Source organism: Ornithodoros turicata, unplaced genomic scaffold, assembly GCF_037126465.1.
Source record: "Ornithodoros turicata isolate Travis unplaced genomic scaffold, ASM3712646v1 Chromosome25, whole genome shotgun sequence".
In the NCBI taxonomy this organism is placed as follows: domain Eukaryota; kingdom Metazoa; phylum Arthropoda; class Arachnida; order Ixodida; family Argasidae; genus Ornithodoros; species Ornithodoros turicata.
Genome location: NW_026999346.1, coordinates 2,556,695 through 2,576,258, shown reverse-complemented (window position 1 = coordinate 2,576,258; position 19,564 = coordinate 2,556,695). Strand labels below are relative to the sequence as shown.

At 49.1% G+C, this 19,564-nt stretch overlaps 26 non-coding genes across 26 annotated transcripts; all 26 read left to right on the top strand.

Annotated features, from left to right (window-relative positions):
* The first annotated feature begins 1,929 nt into the window (after positions 1-1,929).
* Trnal-aag (transfer RNA leucine (anticodon AAG)) lies at positions 1,930-2,009 on the top strand. The gene has a single exon. It is a non-coding gene; the product is annotated as a tRNA-Leu (tRNA).
* Positions 2,010-2,584: 575 nt separating this feature from the next.
* Positions 2,585-2,664, top strand: Trnal-aag (transfer RNA leucine (anticodon AAG)). Its single transcript has one exon. It is a non-coding gene; the product is annotated as a tRNA-Leu (tRNA).
* Positions 2,665-4,222: 1,558 nt separating this feature from the next.
* On the top strand, positions 4,223-4,302 carry Trnal-aag (transfer RNA leucine (anticodon AAG)). The gene has a single exon. It is a non-coding gene; the product is annotated as a tRNA-Leu (tRNA).
* Positions 4,303-4,882: 580 nt separating this feature from the next.
* Positions 4,883-4,962, top strand: Trnal-aag (transfer RNA leucine (anticodon AAG)). The gene has a single exon. It is a non-coding gene; the product is annotated as a tRNA-Leu (tRNA).
* Positions 4,963-5,208: 246 nt separating this feature from the next.
* Positions 5,209-5,288, top strand: Trnal-aag (transfer RNA leucine (anticodon AAG)). The gene has a single exon. It is a non-coding gene; the product is annotated as a tRNA-Leu (tRNA).
* Positions 5,289-5,538: 250 nt separating this feature from the next.
* Positions 5,539-5,618, top strand: Trnal-aag (transfer RNA leucine (anticodon AAG)). Its single transcript has one exon. It is a non-coding gene; the product is annotated as a tRNA-Leu (tRNA).
* A 245-nt stretch (positions 5,619-5,863) lies between these two features.
* On the top strand, positions 5,864-5,943 carry Trnal-aag (transfer RNA leucine (anticodon AAG)). The gene has a single exon. It is a non-coding gene; the product is annotated as a tRNA-Leu (tRNA).
* A 238-nt stretch (positions 5,944-6,181) lies between these two features.
* Trnal-aag (transfer RNA leucine (anticodon AAG)) lies at positions 6,182-6,261 on the top strand. Its single transcript has one exon. It is a non-coding gene; the product is annotated as a tRNA-Leu (tRNA).
* A 1,240-nt stretch (positions 6,262-7,501) lies between these two features.
* Positions 7,502-7,581, top strand: Trnal-aag (transfer RNA leucine (anticodon AAG)). Its single transcript has one exon. It is a non-coding gene; the product is annotated as a tRNA-Leu (tRNA).
* A 250-nt stretch (positions 7,582-7,831) lies between these two features.
* Positions 7,832-7,911, top strand: Trnal-aag (transfer RNA leucine (anticodon AAG)). The gene has a single exon. It is a non-coding gene; the product is annotated as a tRNA-Leu (tRNA).
* An 895-nt stretch (positions 7,912-8,806) lies between these two features.
* Trnal-aag (transfer RNA leucine (anticodon AAG)) lies at positions 8,807-8,886 on the top strand. Its single transcript has one exon. It is a non-coding gene; the product is annotated as a tRNA-Leu (tRNA).
* Positions 8,887-10,111: 1,225 nt separating this feature from the next.
* Trnal-aag (transfer RNA leucine (anticodon AAG)) lies at positions 10,112-10,191 on the top strand. Its single transcript has one exon. It is a non-coding gene; the product is annotated as a tRNA-Leu (tRNA).
* A 575-nt stretch (positions 10,192-10,766) lies between these two features.
* Trnal-aag (transfer RNA leucine (anticodon AAG)) lies at positions 10,767-10,846 on the top strand. Its single transcript has one exon. It is a non-coding gene; the product is annotated as a tRNA-Leu (tRNA).
* Positions 10,847-11,096: 250 nt separating this feature from the next.
* Positions 11,097-11,176, top strand: Trnal-aag (transfer RNA leucine (anticodon AAG)). Its single transcript has one exon. It is a non-coding gene; the product is annotated as a tRNA-Leu (tRNA).
* A 245-nt stretch (positions 11,177-11,421) lies between these two features.
* On the top strand, positions 11,422-11,501 carry Trnal-aag (transfer RNA leucine (anticodon AAG)). Its single transcript has one exon. It is a non-coding gene; the product is annotated as a tRNA-Leu (tRNA).
* Positions 11,502-12,394: 893 nt separating this feature from the next.
* Trnal-aag (transfer RNA leucine (anticodon AAG)) lies at positions 12,395-12,474 on the top strand. The gene has a single exon. It is a non-coding gene; the product is annotated as a tRNA-Leu (tRNA).
* Positions 12,475-12,724: 250 nt separating this feature from the next.
* On the top strand, positions 12,725-12,804 carry Trnal-aag (transfer RNA leucine (anticodon AAG)). Its single transcript has one exon. It is a non-coding gene; the product is annotated as a tRNA-Leu (tRNA).
* Positions 12,805-13,042: 238 nt separating this feature from the next.
* Positions 13,043-13,122, top strand: Trnal-aag (transfer RNA leucine (anticodon AAG)). Its single transcript has one exon. It is a non-coding gene; the product is annotated as a tRNA-Leu (tRNA).
* Positions 13,123-13,702: 580 nt separating this feature from the next.
* Trnal-aag (transfer RNA leucine (anticodon AAG)) lies at positions 13,703-13,782 on the top strand. Its single transcript has one exon. It is a non-coding gene; the product is annotated as a tRNA-Leu (tRNA).
* A 910-nt stretch (positions 13,783-14,692) lies between these two features.
* Positions 14,693-14,772, top strand: Trnal-aag (transfer RNA leucine (anticodon AAG)). Its single transcript has one exon. It is a non-coding gene; the product is annotated as a tRNA-Leu (tRNA).
* A 910-nt stretch (positions 14,773-15,682) lies between these two features.
* Positions 15,683-15,762, top strand: Trnal-aag (transfer RNA leucine (anticodon AAG)). The gene has a single exon. It is a non-coding gene; the product is annotated as a tRNA-Leu (tRNA).
* A 250-nt stretch (positions 15,763-16,012) lies between these two features.
* Positions 16,013-16,092, top strand: Trnal-aag (transfer RNA leucine (anticodon AAG)). The gene has a single exon. It is a non-coding gene; the product is annotated as a tRNA-Leu (tRNA).
* A 575-nt stretch (positions 16,093-16,667) lies between these two features.
* Trnal-aag (transfer RNA leucine (anticodon AAG)) lies at positions 16,668-16,747 on the top strand. The gene has a single exon. It is a non-coding gene; the product is annotated as a tRNA-Leu (tRNA).
* A 250-nt stretch (positions 16,748-16,997) lies between these two features.
* Trnal-aag (transfer RNA leucine (anticodon AAG)) lies at positions 16,998-17,077 on the top strand. The gene has a single exon. It is a non-coding gene; the product is annotated as a tRNA-Leu (tRNA).
* A 245-nt stretch (positions 17,078-17,322) lies between these two features.
* On the top strand, positions 17,323-17,402 carry Trnal-aag (transfer RNA leucine (anticodon AAG)). The gene has a single exon. It is a non-coding gene; the product is annotated as a tRNA-Leu (tRNA).
* Positions 17,403-17,640: 238 nt separating this feature from the next.
* Positions 17,641-17,720, top strand: Trnal-aag (transfer RNA leucine (anticodon AAG)). The gene has a single exon. It is a non-coding gene; the product is annotated as a tRNA-Leu (tRNA).
* Positions 17,721-19,564: the final 1,844 nt, after the last annotated feature.

Below are 19,564 nucleotides of genomic sequence, written 5' to 3'. Positions count from 1 at the left end.
CGTGTCAACGAAGCTGATTTTAAACGGTAGTTGTAGTGACCCGATACCTGTTAAATCATCGGTGAGGCAGGGATGCCCCCTTTCCCCCTTGCTTTTTGCCTTATATCTAGAACCGCTATGCCAGGACATTATCAGTTGTGTAAACATGAGAGGGTTTAAATTAGGTAGTTCAGAGGTAAAAGTGCTTGCGTATGCAGATGACATTGCTGTAGTGGTGGAAACAAGCAAAGTGTGAATATGGTGTTTGAAAAAATTGAGCATTTTTGTTCTGTATCCGGTGCCAGTTGTAAACAAAGAAAAATCACTTGGAATATGGGGTGGGGTCTGGGGAACAACCCCAGAGATGTACGCTGGTATAAAATGGCAAACTGTACCTGGGACGTACCTAGGAGCCCCGTTAGGAGAGAGCAAGAACACGAACGGCATGTGGAATGAGATCACAAGTAGACTGCGTAAACAAGCCTTCGTGTGGAAGCAAACCACACTTTCTATCTTTCAACGTGCAAGTATTTGTAATATCTTCATGCTTGCTAGGATCACATATCTGCTGCATGTCATGCATTGTTCTCGCGCAAATATACAAAAAATGCATAGGATTTTTGCAACTTTTGTGTGGGGTTCTTCGTTTGAACCGATGTCTAAGGAACAACTTGTTCAAAACGTTGGAATGTGGCGGGTTGGGCTTGCAGCATGTCTTTGTTAAGAAGGTTGTAATGAGGGTTTTGTTTTACCGGACTAAGGCACACGCTTTGCTAGAGCATGTGAAGCAGTGCATAGCGTTAGATCATTTGCCTCATATAACAGTTGCAACAAGGATACGCCATGTTACACCCAGCGGATTCTTCAGAGAAGTTATAGAAAGCGTCCAGTTTTGTTTAGCGAGATTTTCATGTGATTACATCATGTCTGTGTCAAAAAAACGGTTGCATGGAGACCTGATCAAAGTGTTGTTCCCAATGCCAATGTATAGGAGCATCCCACACGAGTGACCTGGAAAAGAAATACTGTGCAGGGTAAAAAGGATGCCAATCAGACCCAACCTGAAAACGTTCTTTTTTAAGCTGCATACTGGCACGCTGCCCGTAAAAACGTGGCTCGAACAAAAAGGCATATTCGTACCATGGAGTACGAATTGCAGATATTGTAAAGTACCAGAGACTATAGACCATGTGTTTATTGACTGTACGGAGGCGGCTTTCTTGTGGGATGATTTAAGTAGGGCTATTGATGTACGACTCAGGCTAAACCCTCATACAATACGCTTCCTCCCCTTAATTGAGAAGAATGGTCCGAGATATGATGTTATATGTGTTATTGCTATGTTTTCCTTATGGAAAGTACGCATGCTGGATCGAAATGAGGAACCTCTCATGCCTCCCATGTTCTTCTTACGAAAAGAGCTTTCAGGTATGATGACCATGGCACGACACAGAAACGAGACACCAGCTTGGCTTACATCCGTATGTGAGAAGCTTGGTACAAAAAGACACAAGTCACTGTAAATCTCACGGTTTCATATTCATAATGTAAATATTCATCTAGCACTGATGTAAATCACATAGTGAGCGAAATAAAGTAATTTTGTTCAAAAGAAAAAAAAATAGCGTGGCCGAGCGGTCTAAGGCACTGGTTAAAGGCACCAGTCCGAAAGGGCGTGGGTTCGAATCCCACCGCTGCCATTGGTTTTTGTAGTGTACGCACAGAGAATGACAGCATTGAAGGCGCGGTATTATATGTACGTTATCTCCTTTAGATGAATCCGTCTAAATGAATAAGCATACCCCATGCACGAGGATTTGGAGTGGGCTATACATGCAGTACATGGCTCGTGTCAAGCAGCGTGCACGGCTGGAAAGCTTCTAGTTTCATCGTAGATTGCTATGCCTTTGACGCTTTGTACTTTGTAAGGCGGTTAAAACGTGAACGGGAGGTAGCGTGGCCGAGCGGTCTAAGGCGCTGGTTTAAGGCACCAGTCCGAAAGGGCGTGGGTTCGAATCCCACCGCTGCCATAGGTTTTTGTATGTACGCACAGAGAATGACAGCATTGAAGGCGCGGTATTATATGTACGTTATCTCCTTTACATGAATCCGTCTAAATGGATAAGCATACCCCATGCACGAGGATTTGGAGTGGGCTATCAGTACGTGGCTCGTGTCAAGCAGCGTGCACGGCTGGAAAGCTTCTAGTTTCATCGTAGATTGCTATGCCTTTGACGCTTTGTACTTTGTAAGGCGGTTAAAACGTGAACGGGAGGTAACGTGGCCGAGTGGTCTAAGGCGCAGGGTTTAAGGCACCAGTCCGAAAGGGCGTGGGTTCGAATCCCACCGCTGCCATTGGTTTTTGTAGTGTACGCACAGAGAATGACAGCATTGAAGGCGCGGTATTATATGTACGTTATCTCCTTTAGATGAATCCGTCTAAATGGATAAGCATACCCCATGCACGAGGATTTGGAGTGGGCTATACATGCAGTACATGGCTCGTGTCAAGCAGCGTGCACGGCTGGAAAGCTTCTAGTGTCATCGTAGATTGCTATGCCTTTGACGCTTTGTACTTTGTAAGGCGGTTAAAACGTGAACGGGGGGTAACGTGGCCGAGTGGTCTAAGGCGCTGGTTTAAGGCACCAGTCCGAAAGGGCGTGGGTTCGAATCCCACCGCTGCCATTGGTTTTTGTAGTGTACGCACAGAGAATGACAGCATTGAAGGCGCGGTATTATATGTACGTTATCTCCTTTAGATGAATCCGTCTAAATGGATAAGCATACCCCATGCACGAGGATTTGGAGTGGGCTATACATGCAGTACATGGCTCGTGTCAAGCAGCGTGCACGGCTGGAAAGCTTCTAGTGTCATCGTAGATTGCTATGCCTTTGACGCTTTGTACTTTGTAAGGCGGTTAAAACGTGAACGGGAGGTAGCGTGGCCGAGCGATCTAAGGCGCTGGTTTAAGGCAACAGTCCGAAAGCGCGTGGGTTCGAATCCCACCGCTGCCATTGGTTTTTGTAGTGTACGCACAGAGAATGACAGCATTGAAGGCGCGGTATTATATGTACGTTATCTCCTTTAGATGAATCCGTCTAAATGGATAAGCATACCCCATGCACGAGGATTTGGAGTGGGCTATACATGCAGTACATGGCTCGTGTCAAGCAGCGTGCACGGCTGGAAAGCTTCTAGTGTCATCGTAGATTGCTATGCCTTTGACGCTTTGTACTTTGTAAGGCGGTTAAAACGTGAACGGGAGGTAGCGTGGCCGAGCGATCTAAGGCGCTGGTTTAAGGCACCAGTCCGAAAGCGCGTGGGTTCGAATCCCACCGCTGCCATTGGTTTTTGTAGTGTACGCACAGAGAATGACAGCATTGAAGGCGCGGTATTATATGTACGTTATCTCCTTTAGATGAATCCGTCTAAATGGATAAGCATACCCCATGCACGAGGATTTGGAGTGGGCTATACATGCAGTACATGGCTCGTGTCAAGCAGCGTGCACGGCTGGAAAGCTTCTAGTGTCATCGTAGATTGCTATGCCTTTGACGCTTTGTACTTTGTAAGGCGGTTAAAACGTGAACGGGAGGTAGCGTGGCCGAGCGATCTAAGGCGCTGGTTTAAGGCACCAGTCCGAAAGCGCGTGGGTTCGAATCCCACCGCTGCCATTGGTTTTTGTAGTGTACGCACAGAGAATGACAGCATTGAAGGCGCGGTATTATATGTACGTTATCTCCTTTAGATGAATCCGTCTAAATGGATAAGCATACCCCATGCACGAGGATTTGGAGTGGGCTATACATGCAGTACATGGCTCGTGTCAAACAGCGTGCACGGCTGGAAAGCTTCTAGTTTCATCGTAGATTGCTATGCCTTTGACGCTTTGTACTTTGTAAGGCGGTTAAAACGTGAACGGGAGGTAGCTTGGCCGAGCGGTCTAAGGCGCTGGTTTAAGGCACCAGTCCGAAAGGGCGTGGGTTCGAATCCCGCCGCTGCCATTGGTTTTTGTAGTGTACGCAGAGAGAATGACAGCATTGAAGGCGCGGTATTATATGTACGTTATCTCCTTTAGATGAATCCGTCTATATGGATAAGCACACCCCATGCACGAGGATTTGGAGTGGGCTATCAGTACGTGGCTCGTGTCAAGCAGCGTGCACGGCTGGAAAGCTTCTAGTTTCATCGTAGATTGCTGTGCCTTTGACGCTTTGTAAGGCGGTTAAAACGTGAACGGGAGGTAGTGTGGCCGAGCAGTCTAAGGCGCTGGTTTAAGACACCAGTCCGAAAGGGCGTGGGTTCGAATCCCACCGCTGCCATTGGTTTTTGTAGGGTACGCACAGAGAATGAGAGCATTGAAGGCGCGGTATTATATGTACGTTATCTCCTTTAGATGAATCCGTCTAAATGGATAAGCATACCCCATGCACGAGGATTTGGAGTGGGCTATACATGCAGTACATGGCTCGTGTCAAGCAGCGTGCACGGCTGGAAAGCTTCTAGTGTCATCGTAGATTGCTATGCCTTTGACGCTTTGTACTTTGTAAGGCGGTTAAAACGTGAACGGGAGGTAGCGTGGCCGAGCGATCTAAGGCGCTGGTTTAAGGCACCAGTCCGAAAGCGCGTGGGTTCGAATCCCACCGCTGCCATTGGTTTTTGTAGTGTACGCACAGAGAATGACAGCATTGAAGGCGCGGTATTATATGTACGTTATCTCCTTTAGATGAATCCGTCTAAATGGATAAGCATACCCCATGCACGAGGATTTGGAGTGGGCTATACATGCAGTACATGGCTCGTGCCAAGCAGCGTGCACGGCTGGAAAGCTTCTAGTGTCATCGTAGATTGCTATGCCTTTGACGCTTTGTACTTTGTAAGGCGGTTAAAACGTGAACGGGAGGTAGCGTGGCCGAGCGGTCTAAGGCGCTGGTTTAAGGCACCAGTCCGAAAGGGCGTGGGTTCGAATCCCACCGCTGCCATTGGTTTTTGTAGTGTACGCACAGAGAATGACAGCATTGAAGGCGCGGTATTATATGTACGTTATCTCCTTTAGATGAATCCGTCTATATGGATAAGCACACCCCATGCACGAGGATTTGGAGTGGGCTATCAGTACGTGGCTCGTGTCAAGCAGCGTGCACGGCTGGAAAGCTTCTAGTTTCATCGTAGATTGCTATGCCTTTGACGCTTTGTACTTTGTAAGGCGGTTAAAAACGTGAACGGGAGGTAGCGTGGCCGAGCGGTCTAAGGCGCTGGTTTAAGGCACCAGTCCGAAAGGGCGTGGGTTCGAATCCCACCGCTGCCATTGGTTTTTGTAGGGTACGCACAGAGAATGAGAGCATTGAAGGCGCGGTATTATATGTACGTTATCTCCTTTAGATGAATCCGTCTAAATGGATAAGCATACCCCATGCACGAGGATTTGGAGTGGGCTATACATGCAGTACATGGCTCGTGTCAAGCAGCGTGCACGGCTGGAAAGCTTCTAGTTTCATCGTAGATTGCTATGCCTTTGACGCTTTATAGTTTGTAAGGCGGTTAAAACGTGAACGGGAGGTAGCGTGGCCGAGCGGTCTAAGGCGCTGGTTTAAGGCACCAGTCCGAAAGGGCGTGGCTTCGAATCCCACCGCTGCCATTGGTTTTTGTAGTGTACGCACAGAGAATGACAGCATTGAAGGCGCGGTATTATATGTACGTTATCTCCTTTAGATGAATCCGTCTAAATGGATAAGCATACCCCATGCACGAGGATTTGGAGTGGGCTATCAGTACGTGGCTCGTGTCAAACAGCGTGCACGGCTGGAAAGCTTCTAGTTTCATCGTAGATTGCTATGCCTTTGACGCTTTGTACTTTGTAAGGCGGTTAAAACGTGAACGGGAGGTAGCGTGGCCGAGCGGTCTAAGGCGCTGGTTTAAGGCACCAGTCCGAAAGGGCGTGGGTTCGAATCCCGCCGCTGCCATTGGTTTTTGTAGTGTACGCAGAGAGAATGACAGCATTGAAGGCGCGGTATTATATGTACGTTATCTCCTTTAGATGAATCCGTCTATATGGATAAGCACACCCCATGCACGAGGATTTGGAGTGGGCTATCAGTACGTGGCTCGTGTCAAGCAGCGTGCACGGCTGGAAAGCTTCTAGTTTCATCGTAGATTGCTGTGCCTTTGACGCTTTGTAAGGCGGTTAAAACGTGAACGGGAGGTAGCGTGGCCGAGCGGTCTAAGGCGCTGGTTTAAGACACCAGTCCGAAAGGGCGTGGGTTCGAATCCCACCGCTGCCATTGGTTTTTGTAGGGTACGCACAGAGAATGAGAGCATTGAAGGCGCGGTATTATATGTACGTTATCTCCTTTAGATGAATCCGTCTAAATGGATAAGCATACCCCATGCACGAGGATTTGGAGTGGGCTATACATGCAGTACATGGCTCGTGTCAAGCAGCGTGCACGGCTGGAAAGCTTCTAGTGTCATCGTAGATTGCTATGCCTTTGACGCTTTGTACTTTGTAAGGCGGTTAAAACGTGAACGGGAGGTAGCGTGGCCGAGCGATCTAAGGCGCTGGTTTAAGGCACCAGTCCGAAAGCGCGTGGGTTCGAATCCCACCGCTGCCATTGGTTTTTGTAGTGTACGCACAGAGAATGACAGCATTGAAGGCGCGGTATTATATGTACGTTATCTCCTTTAGATGAATCCGTCTAAATGGATAAGCATACCCCATGCACGAGGATTTGGAGTGGGCTATACATGCAGTACATGGCTCGTGTCAAGCAACGTGCACGGCTGGAAAGCTTATAGTTTCATCGTAGATTGCTATGCCTTTGACGCTTTGTACTTTGTAAGGCGGTTAAAACGTGAACGGGAGGTAGCGTGGCCGAGCGATCTAAGGCGCTGGTTTAAGGCACCAGTCCGAAAGGGCGTGGCTTCGAATCCCACCGCTGCCATTGGTTTTTGTAGCGTACGCACAGAGAATGACAGCATTGAAGGCGCGGTATTATATGTACGTTATCTCCTTTAGATGAATCCGACTAAATGGATAAGCATACCCCATGCACGAGGATTTGGAGTGGGCTATACATGCAGTACATGGCTCGTGTCAAGCAACGTGCACGGCTGGAAAGCTTCTAGTTTCATCGTAGATTGCTATGCCTTTGACGCTTTGTACTTTGTAAGGCGGTTAAAACGTGAACGGGAGGTAGCGTGGCCGAGCGATTTAAGGCGCTGGTATAAGGCACCAGTCCGAAAGGGCGTGGCTTCGAATCCCACCGCTGCCATTGGTTTTTGTAGTGTACGCACAGAGAATGACAGCATTGAAGGCGCGGTATTATATGTACGTTATCTCCTTTAGATGAATCCGTCTAAATGGATAAGCATACCCCATGCACGAGCATTTGGAGTGGGCTATACATGCAGTACATGGCTCGTGTGAAGCAACGTGCACGGCTGGAAAGCTTCTAGTTTCATCGTAGATTGCTATGCCTTTGACGCTTTGTACTTTGTAAGGCGGTTAAAACGTGAACGGGAGGTAGCGTGGCCGAGCGGTCTAAGGCGGTGGTTTAAGGCACCAGTCCGAAAGGGCGTGGGTTCGAATCCCACCGCTGCCATTGGTTTTTGTAGTGTACGCACAGAGAATGACAGCATTGAAGGCGCGGTATTATATGTACGTTATCTCCTTTAGATGAATCCGTCTAAATGGATAAGCATACCCCATGCACGAGGATTTGGAGTGGGCTATACATGCAGTACATGGCTCGTGTCAAGCAGCGTGCACGGCTGGAAAGCTTCTAGTTTCATCGTAGATTGCTATGCCTTTGACGCTTTGTACTTTGTAAGGCGGTTAACACGTGAACGGGAGGTAGCGTGGCCGAGCGGTCTAAGGCGCTGGTTTAAGGCACCAGTCCGAAAGGGCGTGGGTTCGAATCCCACCGCTGCCATTGGTTTTTGTAGTGTACGCACAGAGAATGACAGCATTGAAGGCGCGGTATTATATGTACGTTATCTCCTTTAGATGAATCCGTCGAAATGGATAAGCATACCCCATGCACGAGGATTTGGAGTGGGCTATCAGTACGTGGCTCGTGTCAAGCAGCGTGCACGGCTGGAAAGCTTCTAGTTTCATCGTAGATTGCTATGCCTTTGACGCTTTGTACTTTGTAAGGCGGTTAAAACGTGAACGGGAGGTAGCGTGGCCGAGCGATCTAAGGCGCTGGTTTAAGGCACCAGTCCGAAAGGGCGTGGCTTCGAATCCCACCGCTGCCATTGGTTTTTGTAGTGTACGCACAGAGAATGACAGCATTGAAGGCGTGGTATTATATGTACGTTATCTCCTTTAGATGAATCCGTCGAAATGGATAAGCATACCCCATGCACGAGGATTTGGAGTGGGCTATCAGTACATGGCTCGTGTCAAGCAGCGTGCACGGCTGGAAAGCTTCTAGTGTCATCGTAGATTGCTATGCCTTTGACGCTTTGTACTTTGTAAGGCGGTTAAAACGTGAACGGGAGGTAGCGTGGCCGAGCGATCTAAGGCGCTGGTTTAAGGCACCAGTCCGAAAGGGCGTGGCTTCGAATCCCACCGCTGCCATTGGTTTTTGTAGTGTACGCACAGAGAATGACAGCATTGAAGGCGTGGTATTATATGTACGTTATCTCCTTTAGATGAATCCGTCGAAATGGATAAGCATACCCCATGCACGAGGATTTGGAGTGGGCTATCAGTACGTGGCTCGTGTCAAGCAGCGTGCACGGCTGGAAAGCTTCTAGTTTCATCGTAGATTGCTATGCCTTTGACGCTTTGTACTTTGTAAGGCGGTTAAAACGTGAACGGGAGGTAGCGTGGCCGAGCGGTCTAAGGCGCTGGTTTAAGGCACCAGTCCGAAAGGGCGTGGGTTCGAATCCCACCGCTGCCATTGGTTTTTGTAGTGTACGCACAGAGAATGACAGCATTGAAGGCGCGGTATTATATGTACGTTATCTCCTTTAGATGAATCCGTCTAAATGGATAAGCATACCCCATGCACGAGGATTTGGAGTGGGCTATACATGCAGTACATGGCTCGTGTCAAGCAGCGTGCACGGCTGGAAAGCTTCTAGTGTCGTCGTAGATTGCTATGCCTTTGACGCTTTGTACTTTGTAAGGCGGTTAAAACGTGAACGGGAGGTAGCGTGGCCGAGCGATCTAAGGCGCTGGTTTAAGGCACCAGTCCGAAAGGGCGTGGCTTCGAATCCCACCGCTGCCATTGGTTTTTGTAGTGTACGCACAGAGAATGACAGCATTGAAGGCGCGGTATTATATGTACGTTATCTCCTTTAGATGAATCCGTCGAAATGGATAAGCATACCCCATGCACGAGGATTTGGAGTGGGCTATCAGTACGTGGCTCGTGTCAAGCAGCGTGCACGGCTGGAAAGCTTCTAGTTTCATCGTAGATTGCTATGCCTTTGACGCTTTGTACTTTGTAAGGCGGTTAAAACGTGAACGGGAGGTAGCGTGGCCGAGCGATCTAAGGCGCTGGTTTAAGGCACCAGTCCGAAAGGGCGTGGCTTCGAATCCCACCGCTGCCATTGGTTTTTGTAGTGTACGCACAGAGAATGACAGCATTGAAGGCGTGGTATTATATGTACGTTATCTCCTTTAGATGAATCCGTCGAAATGGATAAGCATACCCCATGCACGAGGATTTGGAGTGGGCTATCAGTACATGGCTCGTGTCAAGCAGCGTGCACGGCTGGAAAGCTTCTAGTGTCATCGTAGATTGCTATGCCTTTGACGCTTTGTACTTTGTAAGGCGGTTAAAACGTGAACGGGAGGTAGCGTGGCCGAGCGATCTAAGGCGCTGGTTTAAGGCACCAGTCCGAAAGGGCGTGGCTTCGAATCCCACCGCTGCCATTGGTTTTTGTAGTGTACGCACAGAGAATGACAGCATTGAAGGCGTGGTATTATATGTACGTTATCTCCTTTAGATGAATCCGTCGAAATGGATAAGCATACCCCATGCACGAGGATTTGGAGTGGGCTATCAGTACGTGGCTCGTGTCAAGCAGCGTGCACGGCTGGAAAGCTTCTAGTTTCATCGTAGATTGCTATGCCTTTGACGCTTTGTACTTTGTAAGGCGGTTAAAACGTGAACGGGAGGTAGCGTGGCCGAGCGGTCTAAGGCGCTGGTTTAAGGCACCAGTCCGAAAGGGCGTGGGTTCGAATCCCACCGCTGCCATTGGTTTTTGTAGTGTACGCACAGAGAATGACAGCATTGAAGGCGCGGTATTATATGTACGTTATCTCCTTTAGATGAATCCGTCTAAATGGATAAGCATACCCCATGCACGAGGATTTGGAGTGGGCTATACATGCAGTACATGGCTCGTGTCAAGCAGCGTGCACGGCTGGAAAGCTTCTAGTGTCGTCGTAGATTGCTATGCCTTTGACGCTTTGTACTTTGTAAGGCGGTTAAAACGTGAACGGGAGGTAGCGTGGCCGAGCGATCTAAGGCGCTGGTTTAAGGCACCAGTCCGAAAGGGCGTGGCTTCGAATCCCACCGCTGCCATTGGTTTTTGTAGTGTACGCACAGAGAATGACAGCATTGAAGGCGTGGTATTATATGTACGTTATCTCCTTTAGATGAATCCGTCGAAATGGATAAGCATACCCCATGCACGAGGATTTGGAGTGGGCTATCAGTACGTGGCTCGTGTCAAGCAGCGTGCACGGCTGGAAAGCTTCTAGTTTCATCGTAGATTGCTATGCCTTTGACGCTTTGTACTTTGTAAGGCGGTTAAAACGTGAACGGGAGGTAGCGTGGCCGAGCGGTCTAAGGCGCTGGTTTAAGGCACCAGTCCGAAAGGGCGTGGGTTCGAATCCCACCGCTGCCATTGGTTTTTGTAGGGTACGCACAGAGAATGAGAGCATTGAAGGCGCGGTATTATATGTACGTTATCTCCTTTAGATGAATCCGTCTAAATGGATAAGCATACCCCATGCACGAGGATTTGGAGTGGGCTATACATGCAGTACATGGCTCGTGTCAAGCAGCGTGCACGGCTGGAAAGCTTCTAGTTTCATCGTAGATTGCTATGCCTTTGACGCTTTATAGTTTGTAAGGCGGTTAAAACGTGAACGGGAGGTAGCGTGGCCGAGCGGTCTAAGGCGCTGGTTTAAGGCACCAGTCCGAAAGGGCGTGGCTTCGAATCCCACCGCTGCCATTGGTTTTTGTAGTGTACGCACAGAGAATGACAGCATTGAAGGCGCGGTATTATATGTACGTTATCTCCTTTAGATGAATCCGTCTAAATGGATAAGCATACCCCATGCACGAGGATTTGGAGTGGGCTATCAGTACGTGGCTCGTGTCAAGCAGCGTGCACGGCTGGAAAGCTTCTAGTTTCATCGTAGATTGCTATGCCTTTGACGCTTTGTACTTTGTAAGGCGGTTAAAACGTGAACGGGAGGTAGCGTGGCCGAGCGGTCTAAGGCGCTGGTTTAAGACACCAGTCCGAAAGGGCGTGGGTTCGAATCCCGCCGCTGCCATTGGTTTTTGTAGTGTACGCAGAGAGAATGACAGCATTGAAGGCGCGGTATTATATGTACGTTATCTCCTTTAGATGAATCCGTCTATATGGATAAGCACACCCCATGCACGAGGATTTGGAGTGGGCTATCAGTACGTGGCTCGTGTCAAGCAGCGTGCACGGCTGGAAAGCTTCTAGTTTCATCGTAGATTGCTGTGCCTTTGACGCTTTGTAAGGCGGTTAAAACGTGAACGGGAGGTAGCGTGGCCGAGCGATCTAAGGCGCTGGTTTAAGGCACCAGTCCGAAAGGGCGTGGCTTCGAATCCCACCGCTGCCATTGGTTTTTGTAGTGTACGCACAGAGAATGACAGCATTGAAGGCGCGGTATTATATGTACGTTATCTCCTTTAGATGAATCCGACTAAATGGATAAGCATACCCCATGCACGAGGATTTGGAGTGGGCTATACATGCAGTACATGGCTCGTGTCAAGCAACGTGCACGGCTGGAAAGCTTCTAGTTTCATCGTAGATTGCTATGCCTTTGACGCTTTGTACTTTGTAAGGCGGTTAAAACGTGAACGGGAGGTAGCGTGGCCGAGCGATTTAAGGCGCTGGTATAGGGCACCAGTCCGAAAGGGCGTGGCTTCGAATCCCACCGCTGCCATTGGTTTTTGTAGTGTACGCACAGAGAATGACAGCATTGAAGGCGTGGTATTATATGTACGTTATCTCCTTTAGATGAATCCGTCGAAATGGATAAGCATACCCCATGCACGAGGATTTGGAGTGGGCTATCAGTACGTGGCTCGTGTCAAGCAGCGTGCACGGCTGGAAAGCTTCTAGTTTCATCGTAGATTGCTATGCCTTTGACGCTTTGTACTTTGTAAGGCGGTTAAAACGTGAACGGGAGGTAGCGTGGCCGAGCGGTCTAAGGCGCTGGTTTAAGGCACCAGTCCGAAAGGGCGTGGGTTCGAATCCCACCGCTGCCATTGGTTTTTGTAGGGTACGCACAGAGAATGAGAGCATTGAAGGCGCGGTATTATATGTACGTTATCTCCTTTAGATGAATCCGTCTAAATGGATAAGCATACCCCATGCACGAGGATTTGGAGTGGGCTATACATGCAGTACATGGCTCGTGTCAAGCAGCGTGCACGGCTGGAAAGCTTCTAGTTTCATCGTAGATTGCTATGCCTTTGACGCTTTATAGTTTGTAAGGCGGTTAAAACGTGAACGGGAGGTAGCGTGGCCGAGCGGTCTAAGGCGCTGGTTTAAGGCACCAGTCCGAAAGGGCGTGGGTTCGAATCCCACCGCTGCCATTGGTTTTTGTAGTGTACGCACAGAGAATGACAGCATTGAAGGCGCGGTATTATATGTACGTTATCTCCTTTAGATGAATCCGTCTATATGGATAAGCACACCCCATGCACGAGGATTTGGAGTGGGCTATCAGTACGTGGCTCGTGTCAAGCAGCGTGCACGGCTGGAAAGCTTCTAGTTTCATCGTAGATTGCTGTGCCTTTGACGCTTTGTAAGGCGGTTAAAACGTGAACGGGAGGTAGCGTGGCCGAGCGGTCTAAGGCGCTGGTTTAAGACACCAGTCCGAAAGGGCGTGGGTTCGAATCCCACCGCTGCCATTGGTTTTTGTAGGGTACGCACAGAGAATGAGAGCATTGAAGGCGCGGTATTATATGTACGTTATCTCCTTTAGATGAATCCGTCTAAATGGATAAGCATACCCCATGCACGAGGATTTGGAGTGGGCTATACATGCAGTACATGGCTCGTGTCAAGCAGCGTGCACGGCTGGAAAGCTTCTAGTGTCATCGTAGATTGCTATGCCTTTGACGCTTTGTACTTTGTAAGGCGGTTAAAACGTGAACGGGAGGTAGCGTGGCCGAGCGATCTAAGGCGCTGGTTTAAGGCACCAGTCCGAAAGCGCGTGGGTTCGAATCCCACCGCTGCCATTGGTTTTTGTAGTGTACGCACAGAGAATGACAGCATTGAAGGCGCGGTATTATATGTACGTTATCTCCTTTAGATGAATCCGTCTAAATGGATAAGCATACCCCATGCACGAGGATTTGGAGTGGGCTATACATGCAGTACATGGCTTGTGTCAAGCAACGTGCACGGCTGGAAAGCTTCTAGTGTCATCGTAGATTGCTATGCCTTTGACGCTTTATAGTTTGTAAGGCGGTTAAAACGTGAACGGGAGGTAGCGTGGCCGAGCGGTCTAAGGCGCTGGTTTAAGGCACCAGTCCGAAAGGGCGTGGGTTCGAATCCCACCGCTGCCATTGGTTTTTGTAGTGTACGCACAGAGAATGACAGCATTGAAGGCGCGGTATTATATGTACGTTATCTCCTTTAGATGAATCCGTCTAAATGGATAAGCATACCCCATGCACGAGGATTTGGAGTGGGCTATACATGCAGTACATGGCTCGTGTCAAGCAACGTGCACGGCTGGAAAGCTTATAGTTTCATCGTAGATTGCTATGCCTTTGACGCTTTGTACTTTGTAAGGCGGTTAAAACGTGAACGGGAGGTAGCGTGGCCGAGCGATCTAAGGCGCTGGTTTAAGGCACCAGTCCGAAAGGGCGTGGGTTCGAATCCCACCACTGCCATTGGTTTTTGTAGGGTACGCACAGAGAATGAGAGCATTGAAGGCGCGGTATTATATGTACGTTATCTCCTTTAGATGAATCCGTCTAAATGGATAAGCATACCCCATGCACGAGGATTTGGAGTGGGCTATACATGCAGTACATGGCTCGTGTCAAGCAGCGTGCACGGCTGGAAAGCTTCTAGTGTCATCGTAGATTGCTATGCCTTTGACGCTTTGTACTTTGTAAGGCGGTTAAAACGTGAACGGGAGGTAGCGTGGCCGAGCGATCTAAGGCGCTGGTTTAAGGCACCAGTCCGAAAGCGCGTGGGTTCGAATCCCACCGCTGCCATTGGTTTTTGTAGTGTATGCACAGAGAATGACAGCATTGAAGGCGCGGTATTATATGTACGTTATCTCCTTTAGATGAATCCGTCTAAATGGATAAGCATACCCCATGCACGAGGATTTGGAGTGGGCTATACATGCAGTACATGGCTTGTGTCAAGCAACGTGCACGGCTGGAAAGCTTCTAGTGTCATCGTAGATTGCTATGCCTTTGACGCTTTATAGTTTGTAAGGCGGTTAAAACGTGAACGGGAGGTAGCGTGGCCGAGCGGTCTAAGGCGCTGGTTTAAGGCACCAGTCCGAAAGGGCGTGGGTTCGAATCCCACCGCTGCCATTGGTTTTTGTAGTGTACGCACAGAGAATGACAGCATTGAAGGCGCGGTATTATATGTACGTTATCTCCTTTAGATGAATCCGTCTAAATGGATAAGCATACCCCATGCACGAGGATTTGGAGTGGGCTATACATGCAGTACATGGCTCGTGTCAAGCAACGTGCACGGCTGGAAAGCTTATAGTTTCATCGTAGATTGCTATGCCTTTGACGCTTTGTACTTTGTAAGGCGGTTAAAACGTGAACGGGAGGTAGCGTGGCCGAGCGATCTAAGGCGCTGGTTTAAGGCACCAGTCCGAAAGGGCGTGGCTTCGAATCCCACCGCTGCCATTGGTTTTTGTAGTGTACGCACAGAGAATGACAGCATTGAAGGCGCGGTATTATATGTACGTTATCTCCTTTAGATGAATCCGACTAAATGGATAAGCATACCCCATGCACGAGGATTTGGAGTGGGCTATACATGCAGTACATGGCTCGTGTCAAGCAACGTGCACGGCTGGAAAGCTTCTAGTTTCATCGTAGATTGCTATGCCTTTGACGCTTTGTACTTTGTAAGGCGGTTAAAACGTGAACGGGAGGTAGCGTGGCCGAGCGATTTAAGGCGCTGGTATAAGGCACCAGTCCGAAAGGGCGTGGCTTCGAATCCCACCGCTGCCATTGGTTTTTGTAGTGTACGCACAGAGAATGACAGCATTGAAGGCGCGGTATTATATGTACGTTATCTCCTTGAGATGAATCCGTCTAAATGGATAAGCATACCCCATGCACGAGCATTTGGAGTGGGCTATACATGCAGTACATGGCTCGTGTGAAGCAACGTGCACGGCTGGAAAGCTTCTAGTTTCATCGTAGATTGCTATGCCTTTGACGCTTTGTACTTTGTAAGGCGGTTAAAACGTGAACGGGAGGTAGCGTGGCCGAGCGGTCTAAGGCGGTGGTTTAAGGCACCAGTCCGAAAGGGCGTGGGTTCGAATCCCACCGCTGCCATTGGTTTTTGTAGTGTACGCACAGAGAATGACAGCATTGAAGGCGCGGTATTATATGTACGTTATCTCCTTTAGATGAATCCGTCTAAATGGATAAGCATACCCCATGCACGAGGATTTGGAGTGGGCTATACATGCAGTACATGGCTCGTGTCAAGCAGCGTGCACGGCTGGAAAGCTTCTAGTTTCATTGTAGATTGCTATGCCTTTGACGCTTTGTACTTTGTAAGGCGGTTAACACGTGAACGGGAGGTAGCGTGGCCGAGCGGTCTAAGGCGCTGGTTTAAGGCACCAGTCCGAAAGGGCGTGGGTTCGAATCCCACCGCTGCCATTGGTTTTTGTAGTGTACGCACAGAGAATGACAGCATTGAAGGCGCGGTATTATATGTACGTTATCTCCTTTAGATGAATCCGTCTAAATGGATAAGCATACCCCATGCACGAGGATTTGGAGTGGGCTATACATGCAGTACATGGCTCGTGTCAAGCAGCGTGCACGGCTGGAAAGCTTCTAGTGTCATCGTAGATTGCTATGCCTTTGACGCTTTGTACTTTGTAAGGCGGTTAAAACGTGAACGGGAGGTAGCGTGGCCGAGCGATCTAAGGCGCTGGTTTAAGGCACCAGTCCGAAAGGGCGTGGCTTCGAATCCCACCGCTGCCATTGGTTTTTGTAGTGTACGCACAGAGAATGACAGCATTGAAGGCGTGGTATTATATGTACGTTATCTCCTTTAGATGAATCCGTCGAAATGGATAAGCATACCCCATGCACGAGGATTTGGAGTGGGCTATCAGTACGTGGCTCGTGTCAAGCAGCGTGCACGGCTGGAAAGCTTCTAGTTTCATCGTAGATTGCTATGCCTTTGACGCTTTGTACTTTGTAAGGCGGTTAAAACGTGAACGGGAGGTAGCGTGGCCGAGCGGTCTAAGGCGCTGGTTTAAGGCACCAGTCCGAAAGGGCGTGGGTTCGAATCCCACCGCTGCCATTGGTTTTTGTAGGGTACGCACAGAGAATGAGAGCATTGAAGGCGCGGTATTATATGTACGTTATCTCCTTTAGATGAATCCGTCTAAATGGATAAGCATACCCCATGCACGAGGATTTGGAGTGGGCTATACATGCAGTACATGGCTCGTGTCAAGCAGCGTGCACGGCTGGAAAGCTTCTAGTTTCATCGTAGATTGCTATGCCTTTGACGCTTTATAGTTTGTAAGGCGGTTAAAACGTGAACGGGAGGTAGCGTGGCCGAGCGGTCTAAGGCGCTGGTTTAAGGCACCAGTCCGAAAGGGCGTGGCTTCGAATCCCACCGCTGCCATTGGTTTTTGTAGTGTACGCACAGAGAATGACAGCATTGAAGGCGCGGTATTATATGTACGTTATCTCCTTTAGATGAATCCGTCTAAATGGATAAGCATACCCCATGCACGAGGATTTGGAGTGGGCTATCAGTACGTGGCTCGTGTCAAGCAGCGTGCACGGCTGGAAAGCTTCTAGTTTCATCGTAGATTGCTATGCCTTTGACGCTTTGTACTTTGTAAGGCGGTTAAAACGTGAACGGGAGGTAGCGTGGCCGAGCGGTCTAAGGCGCTGGTTTAAGACACCAGTCCGAAAGGGCGTGGGTTCGAATCCCGCCGCTGCCATTGGTTTTTGTAGTGTACGCAGAGAGAATGACAGCATTGAAGGCGCGGTATTATATGTACGTTATCTCCTTTAGATGAATCCGTCTATATGGATAAGCACACCCCATGCACGAGGATTTGGAGTGGGCTATCAGTACGTGGCTCGTGTCAAGCAGCGTGCACGGCTGGAAAGCTTCTAGTTTCATCGTAGATTGCTGTGCCTTTGACGCTTTGTAAGGCGGTTAAAACGTGAACGGGAGGTAGCGTGGCCGAGCGGTCTAAGGCGCTGGTTTAAGACACCAGTCCGAAAGGGCGTGGGTTCGAATCCCACCGCTGCCATTGGTTTTTGTAGGGTACGCACAGAGAATGAGAGCATTGAAGGCGCGGTATTATATGTACGTTATCTCCTTTAGATGAATCCGTCTAAATGGATAAGCATACCCCATGCACGAGGATTTGGAGTGGGCTATACATGCAGTACAGCTTGGGACAAAAGTTTACGGAACACAGCACCTGCGTATTTCTTCATCGGAGCGGCCACCTCCTAGCTATGAGGAAGAGATCGAATAAGAAACGGGTGGCCGGTAATTCCATCCATTTCTCAGTATGTGTGTTGACTTCGGTTTGCTGCTAGGTAGCCGCCTTATTGGAGAAATGCGACACCCCGGTGTTCCGTAAACTTTTGTCCCAAGCTGTACATGGCTCGTGTCAAGCAGCGTGCACGGCTGGAAAGCTTCTAGTGTCATCGTAGATTGCTATGCCTTTGACGCTTTGTACTTTGTAAGGCGGTTAAAACGTGAACGGGAGGTAGCGTGGCCGAGCGATCTAAGGCGCTGGTTTAAGGCACCAGTCCGAAAGCGCGTGGGTTCGAATCCCACCGCTGCCATTGGTTTTTGTAGTGTACGCACAGAGAATGACAGCATTGAAGGCGCGGTATTATATGTACGTTATCTCCTTTAGATGAATCCGTCTAAATGGATAAGCATACCCCATGCACGAGGATTTGGAGTGGGCTATACATGCAGTACATGGCTCGTGTCAAGCAACGTGCACGGCTGGAAAGCTTATAGTTTCATCGTAGATTGCTATGCCTTTGACGCTTTGTACTTTGTAAGGCGGTTAAAACGTGAACGGGAGGTAGCGTGGCCGAGCGATCTAAGGCGCTGGTTTAAGGCACCAGTCCGAAAGGGCGTGGCTTCGAATCCCACCGCTGCCATTGGTTTTTGTAGTGTACGCACAGAGAATGACAGCATTGAATGTATGTACGTTATCTCCTTTAGATGAATCCGACTAAATGGATAAGCATACCCCATGCACGAGGATTTGGAGTGGGCTATACATGCAGTACATGACTCGTTTCAAGCAGCGTGCACGGCTGGAAAGCTTCTAGTTTCATCGTAGATTGCTATGCCTTTGACGCTTTGTACTTTGTAAGGCGGTTAAAACGTGAACGGGAGGTAGCGTGGCCGAGCGATTTAAGGCGCTGGTATAAGGCACCAGTCCGAAAGGGCGTGGCTTCGAATCCCACCGCTGCCATTGGTTTTTGTAGTGTACGCACAGAGAATGACAGCATTGAAGGCGCGGTATTATATGTACGTTATCTCCTTTAGATGAATCCGTCTAAATGGATAAGCATACCCCATGCACGAGGATTTGGAGTGGGCTATACATGCAGTACATGACTCGTTTCAAGCAGCGTGCACGGCTGGAAAGCTTCTAGTTTCATCGTAGATTGCTATGCCTTTGACGCTTTGTACTTTGTAAGGCGGTTAAAACGTGAACGGGAGGTAGCGTGGCGATTCTACTTCCGGCAGCGTTAGCGATCGGTCGCAGAAACGATGAGCTCCGTGGGAGCGGCGAGTACGGCTAGGCCTAGCCGGGGGATTGCAGTACATACAGGAACAAAGGACGCGCAAGCAACGGATTACAGGTTGATTCTGCCTTCCATACCTGCTGGGAGAATTTCCCACAACACTATTTTCCTTCATGCTGATCCTGCCGGAAAACCGTACAACGTGCATCACTTCGGGCTAGTTCCATCTCAAATCGAACAATCCGGTACACTTGATGTCTCGAATAAACGGGAAAAAAATATATGTTGAAGCCATCGGTGAGTTAGCAGAAATAAACGCTTTCCGAATTCTCTGCGCTGCGCGCTTCGGAAAATAGGCGAGGAGGAAAAA